Source organism: Mirounga leonina, unplaced genomic scaffold (genome assembly GCF_011800145.1).
Source record: "Mirounga leonina isolate KUSES-001 unplaced genomic scaffold, KU_Mleo_1.0 Mir_154, whole genome shotgun sequence".
Lineage (NCBI taxonomy): Eukaryota > Metazoa > Chordata > Mammalia > Carnivora > Phocidae > Mirounga > Mirounga leonina.
In genome coordinates, this window is record NW_023270389.1 from 51,774,024 (window position 1) to 51,795,822 (window position 21,799).

The 21,799-nt window shown below is 37.5% G+C and overlaps 1 protein-coding gene across 4 annotated transcripts in view; it reads right to left on the reverse strand.

Annotated features, from left to right (window-relative positions):
* Positions 1-21,799, reverse strand: part of RABGAP1L (RAB GTPase activating protein 1 like) — a 769,071-nt gene that overhangs the window by 353,680 nt on the left and 393,592 nt on the right. Inside the window, exon 1 of one of the 4 annotated variants that reach the window (XM_035010762.1) lies at positions 14,326-14,540. The exons of the other annotated variants lie outside the window; for them this stretch is intronic. The gene's annotated coding sequence lies outside the window, so the exon portion shown is untranslated. Of the gene's footprint in view, positions 1-14,325; positions 14,541-21,799 lie in introns of those variants that run through there. 4 annotated transcript variants of the gene reach the window in all.

Consider the following 21,799-nt stretch of genomic DNA (forward strand, 5'->3'; position numbering starts at 1 on the left):
CTTGGCCATAAAAAAGAATGAAATCTGTTTCCAACATTATGGATGAATCTTGAGGATTATGCTAAGTGAAATAAATGAAACAGAGAAAGACAAATAATACATGATTTCATTTACATGTGGAATCTAAAAAACAAAACAAACAAGCAAAACAAAACACAGACTCATAGATAACACAGGACAGATCGGCGGTTCCAGAGGGGAGGGGGACTGGGAAGGGCGAAATGGGTGCAAGAGGTTAAGAAGTACAAACTCCCAGTTATAAAATAAATAAGTCATAAGGATATAATGCACAGCATGGGTAATACAGTAAATAATATTGTATTAATATTACAATATTAATATTGTATTAATAGATGATAGATGGTAACTAGATTTATAGGAGTGACCGTTCCACAACGTATGTAAGTTTCAAATCAGGATGTTGAACACCTAAACTAATACTATACATTAATTACGCCTCTATAAACACACAAAAAAAGGAAGAAAAAGGAAAAAAAAACCCTAAATTAAACCATGTGAGATTTTTTTAAAAATGAAGCAGCATGGATTGGAAATGCTTGGATTAAAGAAAAAAGTTCTAGCACTAGCAGTAAAAAATTAGGGAAAACAAATGTCTCTGTTATAAAACTAACTATCCTATCTTTTAAGAAACCCTTCTTTAAAACCCTTATGAATTCTACCCTGAACACTCCTCTGTAACTGCTCATTAAGGTTACACTAACCTCTGAATTGACAAGCACAAAAAATATTTTTTTCATATTGTTCATGTTGTATGAAGTAGACAGTGAAAGAGGAGCTAACCATTTCTTGGGACGCCTGAGTGGCTCAGTCAGTTAAGTGTCTGCCTTTGGCTCAGGTCACGATCCCAGGGTCCTGGGATGGAGCCCCACGTCGGGCTCACTGCTCAGCAGAGAGCCTGCTTCTCCCTCTCCTCCCTGCTCATGCGTGCTCTCACTATCTGTCTCTCTCTCTCAAATAAATAAATAAAATCTTAGGAAAAAAAAAAAAGCTAACTATTTCTTCTTTTTTTTTTTGTTATGAGAACTTTTATGATCTACTCTCTTAGCAACTTTTGAATACACAATACAGTATTGTTAACTACAGTCACCATGCTGTATGGTACATCCTGAGGACTATTTATTTTTTTATTTCTTTTTTTAAAATTTTATTTTACTATGTTATGTTAATCACCATACATTACATCATTAGTTTTTGATGTAGCGTTCCATGATTCATTGTTTGCGTGTAACACCCAGTGCTCCATTCAATACGTGTCTTCTTTAACACCCATCACCAGGCTAACCCATTCCCCCAACCCCCTCCCCTCTAGAACCCTCAGTTTGTTTCTCAGAGTCCATAGTCTCTCATGGTTTGTCTCCCCCTCTGATTTCCCCCCTTCATTTTTCCCTTCCTATTATCTTCTTTTTTTAACAAAAGGTACAGGTCTGTGATTCAACAGTCTTACACAATTCACAGCACTCACCATAGCCCATACCCTCCCCAGTGTCTATCACCCAGCCACCCCATCCCTCCCACCCCCACCACTCTAGCAACCCTCAGTTTGTTTCCTGAGATTAAGAATTCCTCTATCAGTGAGATCATATGAGGACTATTTATTTTATAACCCATTCCTGTTTTCTCAAACCTCTTCCCCCATGGGCTCTATTAATACCTTTTGCCTGATTCCCCTCTTACCTCTTTGCAGCTTCTCAGTCTCCTTTGCCAGCAACTCTTTTTCTGTAAAATTCTTACATGTTCTCAGCCCTTTTTCCTTCTTTTTTTTTTTTTTAAAGATTTTATTTATTTATTTGAAAGAGAGAGACACAGCGAGAGAGGGAACACAAGTAGGGGGAGTGGGAGAGGGAGAAGCAGGCTTCCCGCGGAGCAGGGAGCCCGATGCAGGGCTCGATCCCAGGACCCTGGGATCATGACCTGAGCCAAAGGCAGACGCTTAACCGACTGAGCCACCCAGGTGCCCCAGCCCTTTTTCCTTCTTAACTAACACTCTCCTTGTGTGGTTTTGTACATACAAGGCTTCAACCTTAAGACTGTCACTAATAATTCTCCAATTATGTATTGTAAATTGCCTACTGAGCAACTCTACCCAGTTCTCCTATAGGCAGTTCAAACTCTGTGCCCTAAAAAACAGACTCATCATCTTTTCCCTAAAGTATTCTTTTCCTCTCATGTTCCTGTCCCACTGTGGGAAATGGTACCATTCTCTATTTAGACCTCCAAGCCAGAAATCTGAGAGTTCCCACGTATGCAACCTCCTATCTGTTGTTGTCAAAATCATTTACAAAGCCCTATCCTTTTTTTTATTATTGACCTTCAAATCCATCATCATTTCCCCATTTCTATTTCCCCTACCTTATTTCAGTACCTGAGCTTCTTCTCCCTAGATTATAAACTTTTACTTTATTTTTATTTTTTTTAAGATTTTATTTTTATTTTTAAGTAATCTCTATACCCAATGTGGGGCTCGAACTGAAAACTCCAAGATCAAGAGTCACACACTACTGAGCCAGGCATGTGCCCCATAAACTTTTATTTTAAAAAAGATTGAAAAAAAAAACCCAAAACAGATTGAGATATAATTCACTTACCAAAAAAATTACCACTTAAAATATGCAATTCAATGTTTTTTAGCATATTTGCAGAGTTGTGCAATCATCACCACAGTCTAAGTTTAAAACATTTTCATAACCCCAAAATAAACCTCATATCCGATAGTCATGTCCTCCTACCTCCCTCACCCCTCCCAGCCCAAGCAACCTCTACTTTATGTCTTCATAAATTTGCCTATCCTGGACATTTCATATGAACTTATACAATACGAGGTCTTTTGTGACTGGTTTCTTTCACTTGGCACGATGTTTTCAAGGTTTGTCCATGTTGAAGCTTGTACAAGTACTTCATTTCTTTTTACTCCTGAATAATATTCTATTGTATGGATATGCCACATTTTATTTATCCATTCATCACTTTATAGGCATCTAGGTTGTTTCTGCTTTTTGGCTATTGTGAATAATGCCGTTCTGAACATTTGTGTAAAAGTTTTTGTGTGAACGTATTTCCAATTCTCTTGGCTATACACTTAGGAATGGAATTTCTAAGTCATACAGCAATTTTCGGCCCTTTGAGGAACTGCCAGACAGTTTTCCAAAGCAGCTACAGCATGTTTACATTCCCACCAGCTGTGTGCGAGGGCTCCAATTTCTCCACATAGTTATGAATGCTTAATTTTTTAAAAAATTTTTGTGAGAGAGACAGAGAGAGAGAGCAAGCAAGCATGACTGGGGGGAGGGGCAGAGGGAGAAGCAGACTCCTCGCTGAGCAGGGAGCCCAACAGGTGACTCCATCCCAGGACCCTGGAATCACGACCTGAGCCGAAGACAAACACTTAACCAACTGAACCACCCAGGCACCCGAACACTTAACTTTTTGATTACAGCCCTCCTAATGGGTATGAAAGAGTATCTCATTGTGGTTTTGATTTGCATTTCTCTGATAGCTAATGGTGCTGGGTATCTTTTCAGGTGCTAGTTGGCCACTGGTATATCTTCTTTGGAGAAATATCTATACAAATCCTTTGCTCTTTTTTTCAATTGATTTTTTTTCTTTCAATGATTGAGTTGTAAGTGTTCTTTTTATATTCTGGATAATAGACTCTTATTAGATAGATGATTTGCAAATATTTTCTCCCATTCTAGGTTGTATTTTCACTTTCCCACTTGATGCATAAAAGTTTTAAATTTTGATGAAATCAAATTTATGGGTTTTTTTTGTTGTTGCTTGTGCTTTTAAGATTTTATTTACTTATTTGAGAGTGGGGGTGAGCATGAGTGGGGGGAGGGGCAACGGGAGAGGGAGATGGGGAAGCAGACTCCCTGCTGAGCAAGGGAACCCCCCCCTGCCGACCCATGCAGGGCTCAAACCCAGGACCCTGAAATCATGACCTGAGCTGAAGTCCGATGCTTAACCGTCTGAGCCACCCAGGCACCCCTGTTACTTGTGCTTTTAGTTTCATATCTAAGAAAACATTGTCAGGGCACTGGCATGGCTCAGTCATTAAGCGTCTGCCTTCGGCTCAGGTCATGATCCCAGGGTCCTGGGATCGAGCCCCCCATCGGGCTCCCTGCTCAGCGGGAGCCTGCTTCTCCCTCTCCCACTCCCCCTGCTTGTGTTCTCTCTCTCACTGTCTGTCAAATAAATAAATAAAATCTTAAAAAGAAAAGACTGTCAAATCCAGGATCATTAAGATTTATCCATATGTTTTCTTCTAAGAGTTTAACAGTTTTAGCACTTACCTTTAGTTCATGGATTCATTTTGAGTTAAGTTTTGCATATGATGTGAGACAAGGTCCTATAATAACCTTTTAACCCTTCTACCATCCTTTGGTCTTGCTGTGAAAATCTTTTTTCTTAAAAGCAAACAAGCAACAATTCCTATCCCATTATCATGTTTATGAGTCTCTAAATGGCTTTGTCATATCTACTGCAGGGATTCTTAACTTTGTGAGATTAGAGAATTTGATGAAAACTATAGACCCTTTCCCCAGCAAGAATGTATATGAATGTACATATGCATATGTATGCTAACACACACATACACACTTTTGCATGTAATTTCAAAGATTCACAAATGCACTAAAACCCATCCAAAGACAACTAGCCCAAAGAATAAAGTCCAAACTCCTTTGTACTTCCTTTGCCATTCATTGCCCCCCAGGGGGAGCACTGCCCTGCCCCATCATTTTAGCCTCTTGTCATCCACTCTCCAAACTGGCTTCCCACAGGTTAGTATTAAAAGCTCTCTGACCCTATCTAATGTGTAATGCTACATTAGAATCACATTTCTTTGCACATACATGCTATGCCTTCTAGCCAAAACATATTCCTCCAGCTCACATTAAGTGCGATACCTATGCAAATGTGCTTGGCACACAGAAGACATAATGCTTGTTAGATCTGAAAGAGGACTTAGCAAATGTTAGAAAATGAGGACTTGATACTTTTTTTCTATAAATTAGACTTAAGTAAATGACTATGTTATATCTGTATTTTTTCATTCAGTAGTAAATTTTGGAAAACCTAGTAAGTGTATGTATGAAAATTATGTAGCAGAAGACAATTTCCAAGTAATCGCAAGTCTAAGAGAATGTAAACTGATTGATCACAGAACCATCTTAGTTTTGTAAGTTCCTCTTAAAAGATTTTAAGAAGATCACATTGGTTGAAGTACCCATTTTAAGAAAGTTATAACATAACGTAGAAGAACGTATCTCAGAAAATATAACATTGTCTCTAGAAAAAGAGAGTCAATTAAAAGGGTTACTAAATTCTCACCAAATATGTTCATTCCACCAAATCAATTATCTTTTCTAGACATCACTTTAATGTGCAGCAATTTATCTATATTTTGTTAAAATTAACATTACCATTTTTGGGTATGCATCTGAAGGGAAAAAGATCACTATCTGAAGAGATATCTGCAGCCCTATGTTTACTGCAGCATTATTTAGAATAGCCAAGACACAGAAACAGGGATGCCTGGGTGGCTCAGCTGGTTAAGTGTCCAACTCTTAATATCAGCTCAGGTCATGATCTCAGGATCCTGGGATTGAGCCCTACATAGGGCTCTGTGTTCAGCAGGGAGTCTGTTTGAGGATTCTCTCTTTCACTCCCTCTGCCCCTCCCCTCACTCATGTGTGCACACTCTCTCTCAAATGGATACATAAATCTTTAATTAAAAAAAAGAATAGCCAAGATACATAAACAACCTGAGTGGCCATTAGTAGATGAATGGATAAAGAAAATGTGGCATATATACATAATGGAACATTATTCAGCCATAAAAAAGAAGGAAATCCTGACACCTGTGACAACATGGTTGAGGGCATTATGCTAGGTGAAATAAGTGAAACAGAGAAACACAAATATTGTATGAGGAATCTAAAAAAACCCAAACTCATAGAAACAGAACAGATCAGTGGTTGCCAAAGGTGGAGGGTGGGAGTAGAGGTGGGAAATGGGTAAAGGTGATCAAAGATAGGGGCACCTGAGTGCCTCAGTCATTGAGCGTCTGCCTTCGGCTCGGGTCGTGGTCCAGGGGTCCTGGGATCGGGCCCCGCGTCCGGCTCCCTGCTTGGTGGGAGGCCTGCTTCTCCCTCTCTCACTCCCCCTGCTTGTGTTCCCTCTCTCTCTGTGTCTCACTCTGTCAAATAAATAAATAAAATCTTAAAAAAAAAAAAAGGTGATCAAAGATACAAACTTCTAGTTATAAGATTAATAAGTTCTGAAGATCTAATGTACAGCCTGGTGATTATAGTTAATACTACTGTATTGTATATTTGAGGGGCGCCTGGGTGGCTCAGTCGGTTAAGCACCCGACTCTTGATTTCGGCTCAGGTTGTGATCTCAGGGTCATGGGATTAAGCCCCACATTGGGCTCTGCACTCAGCATGAACTCTGCTTGATTCTCTCTCCCTCTACTTCCCACTCTCTCTCTCTCTCCCTCAAATAAATAAAATCTTTTTAAAAATACTGTATTGTATATCTGAAAGTTGCTAAGGGAGCACATCCTAAAAGTTCTCATCATAAAACAAACTTTGTGAGCATGTGAGGAGATGGATATTAACTTACTGGGGTGATCATTTCACAGTATGTACATAAATTATTAAGTTGTGCACCTTAAACTAATACAATGTTAAATGTCAATTACATCTCAACAAAACTGGAAAAAAAATGCAAAACTAACAGCAAAGGGGATAAGAAGTATTCTCTTAAAACTGCAAGTCAAGTGTCCACAGTTATATGAACTGGGAATCAATCCTTAAGAATCAAGACAGAACAAATAGTTTGAAAAGTTGGAAGTATTTGACAGGAAAAATTCAGAAAGATCGATGTAAAATAATCAAAGAGTAACTGGGTAAAATAATAAATAGTTATCTAAGGGTAGTATGCAAGTACTGCCTTTATCCTGAGGAAATTCCACATGAAATTTGTGAAACTAAGGGTAAGGGAAGGCATAAGAATAAAGAAATATATTAGCAAGAAGCCAAGAAGGCCTTTTACTTTTTTCTGAAAAATCTATAACTTCCTATACTTACAGTCTTATGCTGACTTGAAATCCTAATGAAAAATGTTATAAAACACAAATACTGGCATTTTTAACCCCTTATAAGGAAACATAAGAAACAAATTGACAGATTGTGATATTAAATTTCACTGAGTTTCCTATTTAGATATATCTTATCTTTTTGCTTGAAAGGTGATTTTGATTGAGGTAAATGAATTATATACATAATGCTTGATGACTTTCAGAGGTTGATCACTTGGGGTGTGAGAATATGTATTAATTAGGGAAAGGTATAGGAAAAATGAAATGTTGGTAATTACATGCCAGGGCATACATAAAGTCCAACTCTTCATCAAAGTTCAGACAAAATCACAAATAAAAAGACTGATAAATAAAAGGCAAATTATTTCATAAACTTCACGTTATTAAAGCACTCTGACAATAATGAGTATAATAAACTCATTGCTTATTCACTGCAAAAAGAAAATTAACTTCTTTACACAAATTGCCTCAATTTGTGACCTTCTGTGTAGAAAAAATAAAGTATTTCAAAAGTCGTAACTGCAAGTAATGATATAGAGAGGAAAATCCTATGCTTTTCATACTTCTTTATGATTTTTTTAAATCCTAGTTTTACAGTGCGATTTTTTTTTTAAAAGCACAATGGACAAAAGAAAATATCTAAAAAGGCAAATATAAGCTATTTTTATTTTTTATTTTTCATTTTGCAATTATATTTATTTCAACATATAAAAGAATGGTGTTCCCATCATTTAAGCTCTTTCCAACTAGATAACGTTTTCTTCAACATTTAGCCAAGTGTTGGCAATTGAAAGAGGAGCAGTTCAATGTGATTGGTTAATTAAGATTTCAAAGAACCTGCTTCTCCCTAGAGGGTCAGCTAATTTCTCATTTATAAGCCCATTTATAACTCCAGCTCTGAGAAATGGTCCTAATAAAATTCACGGTTAAGTAGGCCGTCAAATGCATACCAGCCATTAACATTTGGGCTGCCTGCTGCTAGCAAAATAGTAATATTTGATGCTACGGCATTTTCATTTTATAAGACTATTTAGCATAAATCTGCTTTAGGGCCTTATGAAACAGCTTTCTTTATGTGTTAAACAGATTAAATTCAGGTTGTAATGGTTGGTTTTAGAATGACTTGAAAATACTTCAGTTTACAGTCACTAAGAAACTATGTATTTTCTGATTAGATTATTGGCTACACTCCCTCCGGTAACTGCAGGAAGATGCACTATTTTTAGGACAAAAGCAACTTATTGTAGGGTCCTCTGAAAAGAAAAGACAAGAGGAAAAAGAGCTAAGAAGAGAGCTAGGGAGAAGGGAGCAAACTGAAGTCAATAAAGCCACTTCGCCTTGTTATAGAATTTTCCAGTTTCTCCAGCACTTGATGTATATTACTACCTCATCTAATGCTCACAGCAATCTGATGAGGTACATAGACCACTGCTATACCACACCTAAGAGGAGGAAACAAAAGCTCCAGAAGAGTGAAATTACACCTTGGCCACATGGCAAGAAAATGGGAAAACAAGATTAGATCCTAGGCCTTGGGATAAAAGGAAGAATTTGTGCATTAATTCATCTAATATCTGAGCTCTGTCATAAATCTTCAAGAGCATAAGGTATAAAAGGCATGTGTGTGTGTGTGAGAGAGAGAGAGAGAGAGGGAGAGTGGGAGGAGGAGGGAGGGTGGCAGGGAGAGGGAGGGAGAGAGAGAGAGACAGAAGGAATAGTGTAGGCAGAAGCACTTGCATAAGTCATGAAAGCATGAACATGTTTACTGGACTGCTTCCTTCCTTCAATCGGAACCTCTTTGAGGGTAGGGAATGTGTCTGTGTTCACCACTTAAATCCCCAGGACCTAGCAAAGAGCACCATAAAAACTGGCTGCACAAATGACTGACAGAAAGAAAACAGAAACTAAAAGAGAATGATGATAGTGACATCAAAGGAGGAGAAAGTGTCAAGAAAGAGTAGCTAGTATCAGATGTCACAGACACATCTAAATAAGAACCAGAATACCTCCCTTGGATAAAACAAGGAGACTGATGCTGACTTGGAAAGGTTGGGGTGGGTGGGGAATTTCTAGCGGAGTGATGGAGGGAAGACAATCGATACTCTGCAATTTAAGTCTTGGTCTCTTCTCTAGTGTTAACTAGAGATGGTTAAATAGTTGGAAATTATTTTCTGGGCACAACAAGGATCAAAGTGGTATTTCTCTGAGTTGTAGAGAAACACAGGGGAGAGAAGAAAAAAAAATAAGCCAAGGACCAAATATTATATCCAGGCAAAAAGTTATCCCACCAAAATAAAAACTCTAAAAAGAAAGAGGTAGAAAAGACATGAGAGAGAATCCATCCCACCCTTCCTTCCACCTAATGAAAAAAAAGTTTAGTTTCTTACGTACAGTGAAGTCAGACCTTAGGCTATTTTCATTTCTCTTTCTGCTATTTTAATACTAGGAAAAATAAAACATGGCCAAAAATTAAATGGCACAACAACCAATCAGATGTTTGGTAATGATATCCAAGAAGAATATTTCAATAGCTAACAAAAGATGCCACATCAATATCTATAGTAATGATAACTACATAATGTCTTCTTCTAGGTAAGAGAAATAACATACCATTTTAATAAGTAATTGTTCTATATGTACAAAAGCAAAACAGACACAATTTAAAAGAGGGGCTATATTCTCTGAAAAATGAAACTGTTGATACCTCCTTTCTGTTTAAGGCTTCAATCTTCACATCAATAGGAAAAACAAATTTCTTTATTCTTTGCTCCATCAAAGAATAAAAACATTAGTCCTGAGATCTAAGAAGGTTGTTACTTCCATTAAGTTAAGAACAAGATCAATATGAACCTTCAGACGTGGATCAATAAGAAAAAATGGAAAAGAGATTTTAAACTTTATTGTAAAAACAGTAATGTGGAAAACTAGAAAGAATGAAGTTTTCTAACAAACTGAGTCACCATCTTAATTTTTTATATATCAGTATATATTATGTACTATATGTCAGGAAACGTGTAGTTATTTGCTTAAAGTTCATCAATCAGGTCAATGCCATGAGAAAATGATTTAAATTTGTGCAGTTCTTAATTGCAGAAAAATTACAAAGAAAATTTATTACTTTCAAGTTCCACCAAGTAACAGAAAGGTCCTTGGGGAACTTGCTGTAATGACCAGATAAGGCTGTCTGCAATTAGCATGCCTCTTATATGTATGTTAATCAGTATTCCAACCACTGAAGCCTATTCAGAAACATTTTGTTCTTTTAACCATTTAAAGCATTCCCTTTCTAATCTTGCTCACATTATTAGTTTGCATAGGCAATGAATAAAAAATTCCGGTAGCAAAAGTAAATTTCACTTCAGGCATTATTCACATTCCTTATAGGAGTTTAAATTAATGAGGTCTTTACTAAGTTTGGTTTTTACCTTTTTCTAAACTCTCAGCTTTTTATTTATTTATTATTATTACTTTTTCCATTCAATAGTTTATTATGGTAAAAGAAGATAGGACAAGTTTGAGACCCATAGTGGCCATTTCTTATAACTTCTAACTACATTTCAGAAACAGGAATAAGAAAATCATTGTGAGGCCAAAAGTCTACCATGTCATAGTGAGGTAAGAGATCAACTGTCTTAAGGATACGTGTTCTAAAAGAAAAGATCCCAGTGTCTTAAAAAGTACTTAGCATAAATCCTGGTATTCAGTAATTATTGTTTTTTTATCTTAAGAGCAAGGACCTCCTCTTATATAACCACATTACAAAAAGCTATTAACATCTTTTAATGGTAACATCTTTTAAAGCCAGATTTAATTTCAAATGGCCCTTGACACTGGAAAATGACCTTAAAAGTTTTGCAAATACTAAAATCAATGATTTTTAAAAAAATAATGGCAAAATGAAATGGACATTGGCTTGAGATTCAAGAGGTTCTGCCTTTTTTGTCACTGCTTGTTATGGGGCTTTAAGAAAGTCACTTCATCTCTGGATCTCTCAGTCCACTTAACCACAAAATTAAGGGATTGGCTTAACTAACCACCAGAATCTCTCCCAGTTCCAACTTGCTTTCATTCTGTATAAAGATTACTAAAGGTGAAAAACTACTGCTTTTCAACTCAAAAGTATGAAATCTTTAGCTTACTTTTCTGCCTTAAACTTTTCTGCCAAAGTGGTACAGTAAGTTTCAACCAAGTGTGTCCATTCTCCTGAGTCTCTAATGTTGGCTGAGAAATAAGGCCTTTTTTTTTTTAAAGATTTTATTTATTTATTTGAGGGAGAGAATGAGATAGAGAGAGAGAGCATGAGATGGGGGAGGGTCAGAGGGAGAAGCAAACTCCCTGCTCAGCAGGGAGCCTGATGTGGGGCTCGATCCCGGGACTCCAGTATCATGACGTGAGCCGAAGGCAGTTGCCTAACCAACTGAGCCACCCAGGTGCCCCGAGAAATAAGGCCTTTTAAAACTGTATGTTTTGACTTCAATGCGTTTAAAACATGTAGTAGAGGCTTTAAAGAAAAAAAAATTTAAGATGTTACATAAAAACAGGCCAAGTGTAATAACATCTAACATTTGGACAGTTCCTTAAGATTTATAAGGAATTTCACATGTTATCTCATTTAATCTTCTCAACAAGATGTAGAGCTGTTATGTTTCCCATTCTGCAAAAGTCAAGTTCAGATACGGCATTAGGATTGGGAGATTTCTTACTGTATAGTCTATGCTCTGTCCATTACACCACAGTACCTCAAATGTACATATAAATACCCTAGATCTCACTTTGATTTAGCAGCAATGTTTCTTAAAATGCTTAAATGTAAGCCGTCACAGTTCCATTAGATTAGGAAAGCAGAGCAAAAACCTTGCCCACAGTATATCAAAATTTCTTAATTTTTATTTAATCTGTTCCTGAAGATTCAAGATAACTTTAAAAATTAAATAATTAAGACTAATCATGAAAAGAAGACAAGTATTTTTGTTTGCAGCTAAAATGGAGCATGTTGAAGAAATGTAAATACAGTTTATAATTTATTTGGTTCCCAACACTGAAATGATATAATTATTAATTGGGATATTTCACATCTTCAAAATTTTATTGTCCTTTTGAGACTCTGCACAATTCTATTTATTTATTTATTTATTTATTTATTTATTTATTTATTTATTTTTAAAATTTTATTATGTTATGTTAGTCACCATACAATATATCATTGGTTTTTGATGTGGTGATCCACGATCCATTGTTTTCATATAACACCCAGTGCTCCATGCAGTATATGCCCTCCTTAATACCCATCACTGGGCTAACCATTCCCCCCTCCCCCCTCCCCTCTAAAACCCTGTTTGTTTCTCAGAGTCCATAGTCTCTCATGGTTCATCTCTCCCTCCAATTCCCCCCCCACACACACATTTTTCCTTTCCTTCTTCTAATGTCCTCCATGCTATTCCTTATGTTCCACAAATAAGTGAAACCATATGATAATTGATTTTCTCTGCTTGACTTATTTCACTTAGCATAATCTCCTCCAGTCCCATCCATGTTGATGTAAAAGTTGGGTATTCATCCTTTCCGATGGCTGAGTAATATTCCATTGTATATATGGACCACATCTTCTTTATTCATTCATCTGTTGAAGGGCATCTCGGCTCTTTCCACAGTTTGGCTATTGCGGACATTGCTGCTATGAACATTGGGGTGCATATGGCCCTTCTTTTCACCACATCCATGTCTTTGGGGTAAATACCCAGGAGTGCAATTGCTGGGTCATAGGGTAGCTCTATTTTTAAATTTTTGAGGAACCTCCACGCTGTTTTCCAATGTGGCTGTACCAACTTGCATTCCCACCAACAGTGTAAGAGGGTTCCCCTTTCTCCACAACCTCTCCAACATTTGCTGTTTCTTTCCCTGTCCATTTTTGCCATTCTAACTGGTGTAAGGTGGTATCTCAATGTGGTTTTGATTTGGATTTCCCTGATGGCTAATGATGATGAACATTTTTTCCTGCACAATTCAATTTAGACTGTATGAGGAGCTCTTGTCTGAAGAGCTCTGGTATAGACTATGACTTAGGAAAACGATATGATCTTCAGATCCTCTAGGAGGCAGCATCATATTGCCACTGATTATTAACTACAACATCTTTATCCACTAGTCTCTGAGATACAGATCATTCAATCTGTTCAGAGTGCAGGCAAAATAAAACCCAGTTTATTTGAAAACAGCCCAAGTCTACACAACCTTCATTACTATGATGTCTCTATAAGTAATGATGATGACTGAAATGTTTGCTGTAGGAAGTATTTCTGGTTGAAGATTTCCATGAACATATAACATTGGTAACCTCTTAGATATTCAGGCCAATACTTCACATTGTCAGCAACTGATCAACTGTTATAATTCCAACACCTTTTAGTTATTGCTCAAAACAAAAATCATAGAATTATAGTTCATTCACCTTTTATCAATGGTTTTCCAGAATTTGCTTTTTTCTAAAAATTATTTATTTATTTGAGAGAGAGAGAGAGAATGAGTGGGGGAAGGAGCAGAGGCAGAGGGAGAAGCAGGCTCCCCACTAAGCAGGGAGCCCGATGTGGGACTTGATCCCAGGACTCTGGGATCATGACCTGAGCAGAAGGCTGAACCAACTGACCCACCCAGGAGCCCCAGAATTTGCTTTTTTCTTAGTAACAGCTACATAGGTCCTTAGCTTAAAGAGTGGAATCATTTTCCCAAAAGCCAAAAATTAATCACTGCCCTTGATAATTAAAACAAACCACACCTCAACTTCTTCCCTTTTGTAGCAGGATGACTTTCTCAGGATAAGGACCATTCATGCAAAAGAAAAAGAAATACAAGAAATCGTGTCTAGATGGAGGTAAAAGTAGCAAAGCTTTCAAGTTTCTCTACTTGGCTGAGAGAAAACACCACTGGATTCTTGAATCCATTTCTGGACACGTGCCTACCCTCAATAAATTTGGCTTCCTGAGCTGCAACACCAGAGTTAGTTTTTAACAGCTCCTTACAAAAACCAGTGAACATCTGAGGGCTGCCAAGGGAAAGAGTACAGTGAGGGAGCATACACAGTGGTGACAACAGGCTCCGGAGCCAGAGCACCCAGGGCCAACTCCAGTTCTTCCCTCGGTGGTCTTTGGTAGTGACGAGGCAGACTGGCTGAGAAAGCCAGATAGAAGCTAATTTTTCTCTCTTACATGAATGTCCACAGGCTGGCAGTGTGGGCTGGTGTACAGGCTCTGCTCCCCAGAGTTCACAGGGACCCCGTTCCTTCCAGCATTAGGCTCCACCACTTCTAGGGTGCAGCCCTGGTGTTCACGGTCTAGATGAGCTTCACCTACGACAGGAGGAAGGAGGAATAGAGAAGGAAAGGAGAGGCACTGGGGATAAGCCAACTCTTTCTGGTAGCTCCCCGAAATTACCCACAATACTTTTTTTTGTCACTAATCACACTTAACTGCAAAGGAGGTTAGGAAGTGTGGGCCACATGCCCAGATGGAACTGTTCTTACTACAGGAAAGAGGTGAAAACAGATATTGGTGTATTCGTGGTCTCTACACACCCTGTGTGATCTTAGCCACTTTATGCCTCTGACTTCTCATCGGGGAAATGGAAACAATGATAGAGTCTCCCATCATAAAGTTACCGGAACATGAAATGATAGTAATCAATACAGAGGGGCTGGCACAGTGTCTGACACACAATGAATACCCAACAAGGGAAATAATTATTTGTCTTCAAATATTTTCTTTGCTTACTGATTTCCTTTCAATTGTTAAAAATTATATAAACTGTTTTGTTCCCTCTGGTTTATCTATTTTTCTCTCCAACCCCCAAGTTACACAGTATAAACAGACTGATCTCAATCACTGCTTTCAGCAAGCCCCCCCTTTCTAATGCTCTTGCCAACACAACACACACACCACACACACACCACATGCACACATCACACACACACAACTCACAAACACCCTTTCATTCTCTCTTTCTCTCAGAGAAAACTTTAGTGACATCCCATTACCTAAATTTAAGTGCAAACTCCTCCGTCTTTACCTCAGTACCTTTCCAAAAGTATCTTCCACTATGATCCAATTAGATCATACTATAACAGTGACAAAAAATGATGGAGATCAAAAGTACTAAATTAACAGAGGCTATCCCTTTTTAAAGTTTTTTTTTCTTTGCCACGTAACATGCTCAGTGCTTTACACAAACTCTCTCTTTTAATCCTCATAATCCTGTGAGGTTATCACCATTATTATCCCCATATTATAAATTATGACTCAAGCTTAGAAAGGTTATACCCAAAGTCACAGTAAGTATATTGCAGGGCTGTGATCTGAACAGAGGTCTGCTGGGTTCCAAAGCTGTTCGTTTAACGATGGTGTGGCAACTGTCTTCTGCACAAACATGGCATCTGTGGTCTCTCTACACACCTGAGTCACCTTAGAATTCTTTTTCTAATCACATCCTGCAAAGTTTCACTATGGTCCAGCACATTTCTGATCTCTTCTATGGGATGTTCATCAACTATAATGGAATAATAATTACATTACAGTAATTACATAATAATAATAATAATAATAATAATAATAATAATAGTGATAAACAGCAAAATAGAACCTGTGTTATACTCTTATAATACTACATGGTTCTAAGAACCATACATATACTAACTCACTTAATCCTCACAACAACCCTGTGAGTTAGACCATAATTATTGCCATTTTATAATGAGGTAAATAAGCCTGAGAGACTAAGCAACTTGCCTGAGCTTGCATAGGTAATAAATGTTGGAACCAGGGTTCCAACCCAGTCACTCTTTATCTCCTCTCTGACAAAATATATTCTTCCTGTATCCCTTACTTAGATATTAAATCACATATACCTTATATTATAATTTAACCTTTTCATATATATTAAAGTATAAGGCACAAGATAAATGGATAAACGAAATATGAGGTATTCATACAATGGGATAATATTTGGCTATAAAAAGTAATGACTTTTTGATATATGCTACAACATGATGGACCTTGAAAACATTATGCTTAGTGAAATGAGCCAGACACAGAATGACAAATATTGTACAATTCTACTTATATGAGGTACCTAGAATAAACAAATTCGTAGAGACAGAAAATAGACTAGAGGCTCCTAGGAGTTAAGGGGAAGGGGAAAGGGAAAATTATGGTTTCACAAATACAGAGTTTCTGTTGGGGATGAAGAAAAAGTTTTGGGTATAGATAGTGGTGAGGGTTACCCAACACTGTGAATGCATTTAATGATACTGCATTGTATACTTATGAGTGGTTAAAATTATAAATATTACATTTTACCACAATGAAAAAAAAACCCAGCACATTACATTACAGTTATACTTCATAGACTCTATTGAAGGTTGATGAATCCTTTCTGAGACCAGGAGATAGCAGGAAATATTCTACATGGTTGGCAGACAGTAAATGAAAACTACCCTTTCTATGAAACACCAAAGCAATCAATCCATAACCATGTCTTGCTTTCCCAACATGATCAATAGTACCTTTAAGAAAAAAGTTTCGCACACATGCACACACACAAGATGCCCAATAAAATTTATATTCAAAGCCTCACAAGCACACAAATACATAAGTAATCTTTGCAATGATTTCAGCAGGATTAAATTTTCATTTTGTAAGTGGCGAATATAAAGTACAAAGAGAAGTGATGCTGTTTGGATGACTTTGTCAATCTGACAACTCTGTAAACCAGGTAGTAGGTTCTCTGCTTATTATTTGATAAGTTACTGGATCATGCAATCTTGAAAAACACCACAAGACATCAACCTGATATTCATACTACAAGGGATTAAAGCACAGTAAGGTGAATACTGATTACCACCTGTAGCTCTCCTTCTCCACATACCCCCCTCCCTCCCTACAGCATTCAACAGGTCCTCCAAATTAAACTGGAATGTTTAAAGACCCTAATTCAGAAGAGGTAACCAATTATTATCAACCAGCAGTGACCATGATTGAGAAATGAACAAAAGTGGCACCTGTCCTTTAAGAAAGTGACTCTAACCACTTCTGATTATGAGGTTCCAAAACCTTTTTAGGTGGGACTCAACCTGCTCACCAGCCAGACTCTTCCCCATTTCTCATCACTCATGCTCAACTCCTCCCTCTCTGGTTACTGATAAGCAGCAAAATGGAATTTCTCTTCTTGCTCTCTGCTTGGCTTCCATTAGAGGTACAAACCATAAACAACAATGGCATTACTAAAAGCTTGACACCAGAGAGAAAAGATGCAATAAAAGCTAACATATTCACTAACTGAATATTTAATAACTGAAATATTACTAAGATATCTTTGTATTTCTTGGAATGAATCCTAAAGTGACTTAAGAATCAGGAATGAGGAATTGTTAATGTAATGCTATATGATAAGGCCAATACTTACCTGTCTGAATAACTTATGATTTTACATCTTTATTAAACAACCAAAAATTCCATCTTGGATATATAAGGAAGAGAATCCCACTCAAAAGCAGCCAAGCTTTTACCTCATTTTTCATGAAGTGAATGGATCTGATCAGTTTCCTGAAACATCACCTCTACCTTTTTTCCCTGAACTGTAGCACCTTTCTTGCCTTACCAAGCAATCTGTGCTCATGTTTCCAATGTAACGTGACCAGGACATGAGGAAATGAGGCTTAGGTAGAATTTCTTTGGCTTGTGACTGGTGCTTAAGCTATATTGCAGCATGGCTTTGTTTGGTATTAGAAATTGAACTTCAGAGGTTCTAGGAAAATTCTAAACTGCACCAAGTCCAGACAATGAATACCTTATAAATTTTGTGACAATCAGCTTAATACTAACATATGCAAAGGAATTCAAAGGGTAACAGAAGGAAAGTGGAAACCAAGAGAAGCTACAGGGGTCAAAAGAGGAAGGAAAGAAAGTAACCAGCCCAAAAATTAAAAAAGTGAAGGCAATTAGCTGGAAACCAAGTAGAAAGAGAATCCTGCAACCTGGTTAGTGATAATTAAAATCTAAAGAAGCAAAACCCCTTTCTTGGGAGTAGATATTAAATCACATATACCTTATATTATAATTTAACCTTTTCATATATATTAAAGTATAAGGCACAAGATAAATGGATAAACGAAATGGAGTATGTCCACACACAGCTGGATACAATCATTAAGGAGAGTGAAAGTAGGAAGAGTCTGGGGAAAACCATATTTCATTACCTGTGTCTCAACAGTGGAAGATACCTGCTAGGTCAGAAAAAAACTGATTCCAGCCACAGCTCTCTCATGTTCCATTTGCCTGAATATGGCCTCAAACACCTCATGCTACCCAGCAAATCCTTCTCCTTCTAATAAATGCCCCACTAATCTATGAAACCACTAATCCACCCTCTCTCTTCAAAGCACACTGCCTATGCACCCTATAACACATGCTTTCTGTCCTTTCAAAGAGAATCATTGAACTAAAGTCAAGGCAAATATTTGATATTCCATGGGAAGATGACTGCAGTGCTCAGAAGGATGAATAATGTGACCTTATAATAACTTCTAGAGAAAGATGCATTGTTTTGTGGGAAGTAGAAGGCGGTTAATCCCTGGCATGTGTTCAGGCAGCTCTACCTTATTTCAGGCTTGCCATTTTTAAAACAATTTTACCTCCAGTAGGAGCTAGAAAGTTCTAAACATATTAAATAAGAGGTATCCCCTGCCCCAGATAATTTTATATATTTTACTTCTCTGAAGTTGATACTTCTAACCCAGCAAACAGTTTCCAAGGCATTTGAGGTAGCTGAAGTCCAACCAGAGTCTCTGGCTGGCAGAAGTTCCTGCTGGGAAAGAGGGCAACCACAGGAACACAGAGCCATGAAAACAAAGAGTGTGAGGAGGAGGTCAGAGAAGGCTCCCTGGACCAGCATTTGTAAATAGCTTTCGAAACATTTCTTAGCAGAGATAAGATTTGAAGCAACTATGATGAATCCCAGAATTGCGGTCTTGGTATGGACCCATGAGCTCACTCTGGTCTGTCCACCCTCCTCCCCAGTGGATGGATCCCAGAAAGATGGCCATGTTAACTCCTAAAGAATTCCAGAGATAGAGACCAATACTGCTACTACCGAAAAACTGTTATTATGCTAAAGCTCTTCTGCAGGACCAAGAAAGCACCAGACATTATGGCAATCCTACAACCACTTTTTAGTTCCACACGAAAACCCACTCACTATTCAGATACCATCTCTCCAAAAAGCCTATCTTGACTCCCCAAGATGGGAGTCATATCCTCCTCTGTGCTCTCATAACAACCTCTACAATGGTTCACCTGAGCACTTACACTATAAATCCACCTATGCTTTATCTGTCTCCCCAGTCAGACTGCAAAGGCCTCAAGGAAGCGATTCCCTGTGCGTTGTCATCAGTAAGTACTCAAAAAAATTTTTTGTTGGATCAATGAAAAACAATCTTTCCCCTTTAAGTGTATTTTGAATCAGATCCGTCTTCCCTGCCCCAAGAAACTGAGGTGGTTCAGTCAAGCAGGAAGGGTTAAAGAAGGCAGAATCGGAGAGTGGCTAAGAAAGTTAAATTCTAACACGGCTGGCTTTCTACCTACACGCTACTTTCCCAAATGTGTGACTTTGAGCAACTTACTTGTCTATGCTTCAGCATGCTCACCTACAAAATGATGATAATAATGGTAGCTTTCTTGCAGATTTCTGTGAGGATTAAACAAAACAATATATGCAAAGTACCTGGCAGGGTAGCTGACTCACCCTAAATAATGAATAAATGTTTGCTGCTCCCGCTGCCAAGAAGAAAGCGTATGACAGCTGCAGGAGTGACAGGCCAGGGTTTAGGACAGTTGGATTCTACATATCCTGGGACGCTCTTGCTGGCCATGTGATCTCAGGTAATGAAAAGCAAATCATTCTCATCTCTGCCTTCTTTACTAAGGTAATGTAATGATTAGTGCCTATGTGCACATTATCTTAAGAATGAAAACCTGTTTTCAAAAAGGAGAACTCTGTGTGGGGGGGGGGGGGGGAGGAAGGGAGAGAGGGAGGGAGAGGAAGAGTGTATTCTCAAAAACGGAATGCTGATAGGTGTTCTGCCTGGCAAATTATTTAGGTGGAAAAGAAAAAGGATTATTTTAGATTAAGACTTTTTTAAAAACCACATGAATATATTCCCAGGCCAAAAAAAAAAAAAAGTCTCTTGCACCAAATTATAAGGCCCAGAGGGAACATACTACCTAATGTTTAGGTCTCCAACTTTTAGTACAGGGCCTGATACTTAAAAGGCCATAATGCTTGTGGAACTCAGGACAAATACACCATGGTGAATTATGAACAGTCTCTTCGCTGAATATAAAATACTCACTGTCTATACAACTCACTTGATAGCTATTATGAAAACTCATGTGGCATCTCTTGGAATACTTTTAGAATATTGTGTGATTTTATGTTGCTATGTAAGCATCTATAAAAGAACCGTGGTCTTCTTTACAGTGAGTAAACCCTTTGAGGGCAAGATCCATGCCTTATATTTCCTCTCAAATTATGTATTTCTTAGTATCATGTTTCACATTTAGAGAAATCAATAATTAGTTGATAGCTGATTGATCGTATGTGGCAGCCTAACATAATCAGTGTATCCAAGAAAAAAACTTAAGAATAAAAATTTCATCTTGGTACTTATTTTCTGTTTTTAGCTTTATATCTAGAAACTAATGAAACTGTAACTGTTCAATATTATACAAGAGGATTAAAAAGATAATCTGTAATCATTATTTTTGCTTCAGGGAAAAAAGATATCCCATAAATAGAAAATTGTATTGAAATATGCATTTCTAAGAAGCCAGGGAGGTTTGTGAGCTGGACTAACAATCTCAGGGAAGGCACTGAAAGTGATAAACATTTTGAAATCCCTAATTTTTTTTTAGAGGTAATTTATTTTCTACTAGTCGCAAGTCTCGTGGTGACTTTTTTTTTTTTACTTAAAACTAATCTCTGGCTGGAATTGAATAAGTTCCCTGGCTAGACACCAATTGGACAACTTTATACCTATTTATCCATTTCTATAATAAAACTTTTAGAGTATAAAATATAATAAAACACTTGATTTTTAAATTTCAGTAAATGCTTAAGTAATTAAGCAACAGAAGCATAGCTTGAAAGGGATGACGTGATTCATTTATGGATGAGTTTAGTCCTTTCTCTGTCAACAAGAGCTAGGTTGCTGTCTTCAGACTCATACTATCATATTCTCTGAGGGAAAAGCACCTACATTTGTCTAGAGTTTGAGACTCATAATGACTGAGAAATAAAACTTAAAGAAAAGAGCTGCCTGAGTTATAAGTCCATAAATTCACCTTCCCTTTATTTTGTTTTCTCACCCAGCTTCATTATAGCCTCATACAATATCTACAGGAGTTCACTCTCAACACCATGGTGCCAGTAACTTTTCGATACCAGGGATGACAAATATAAAGTAACACTTAGGAAATTAAGAGCAAGCAGCCGCACACTGGTTTAAGAGACAGGATGGTTAAAAAAGAAGACAAAAATTAAGAGTAGCGTTTCCAAATACAACTTGAGAACTTACTTGCAGTAGAGTCCAGATACTTCTATCTTTTAACAATAATACTCCTCCTTTGTTTAGAA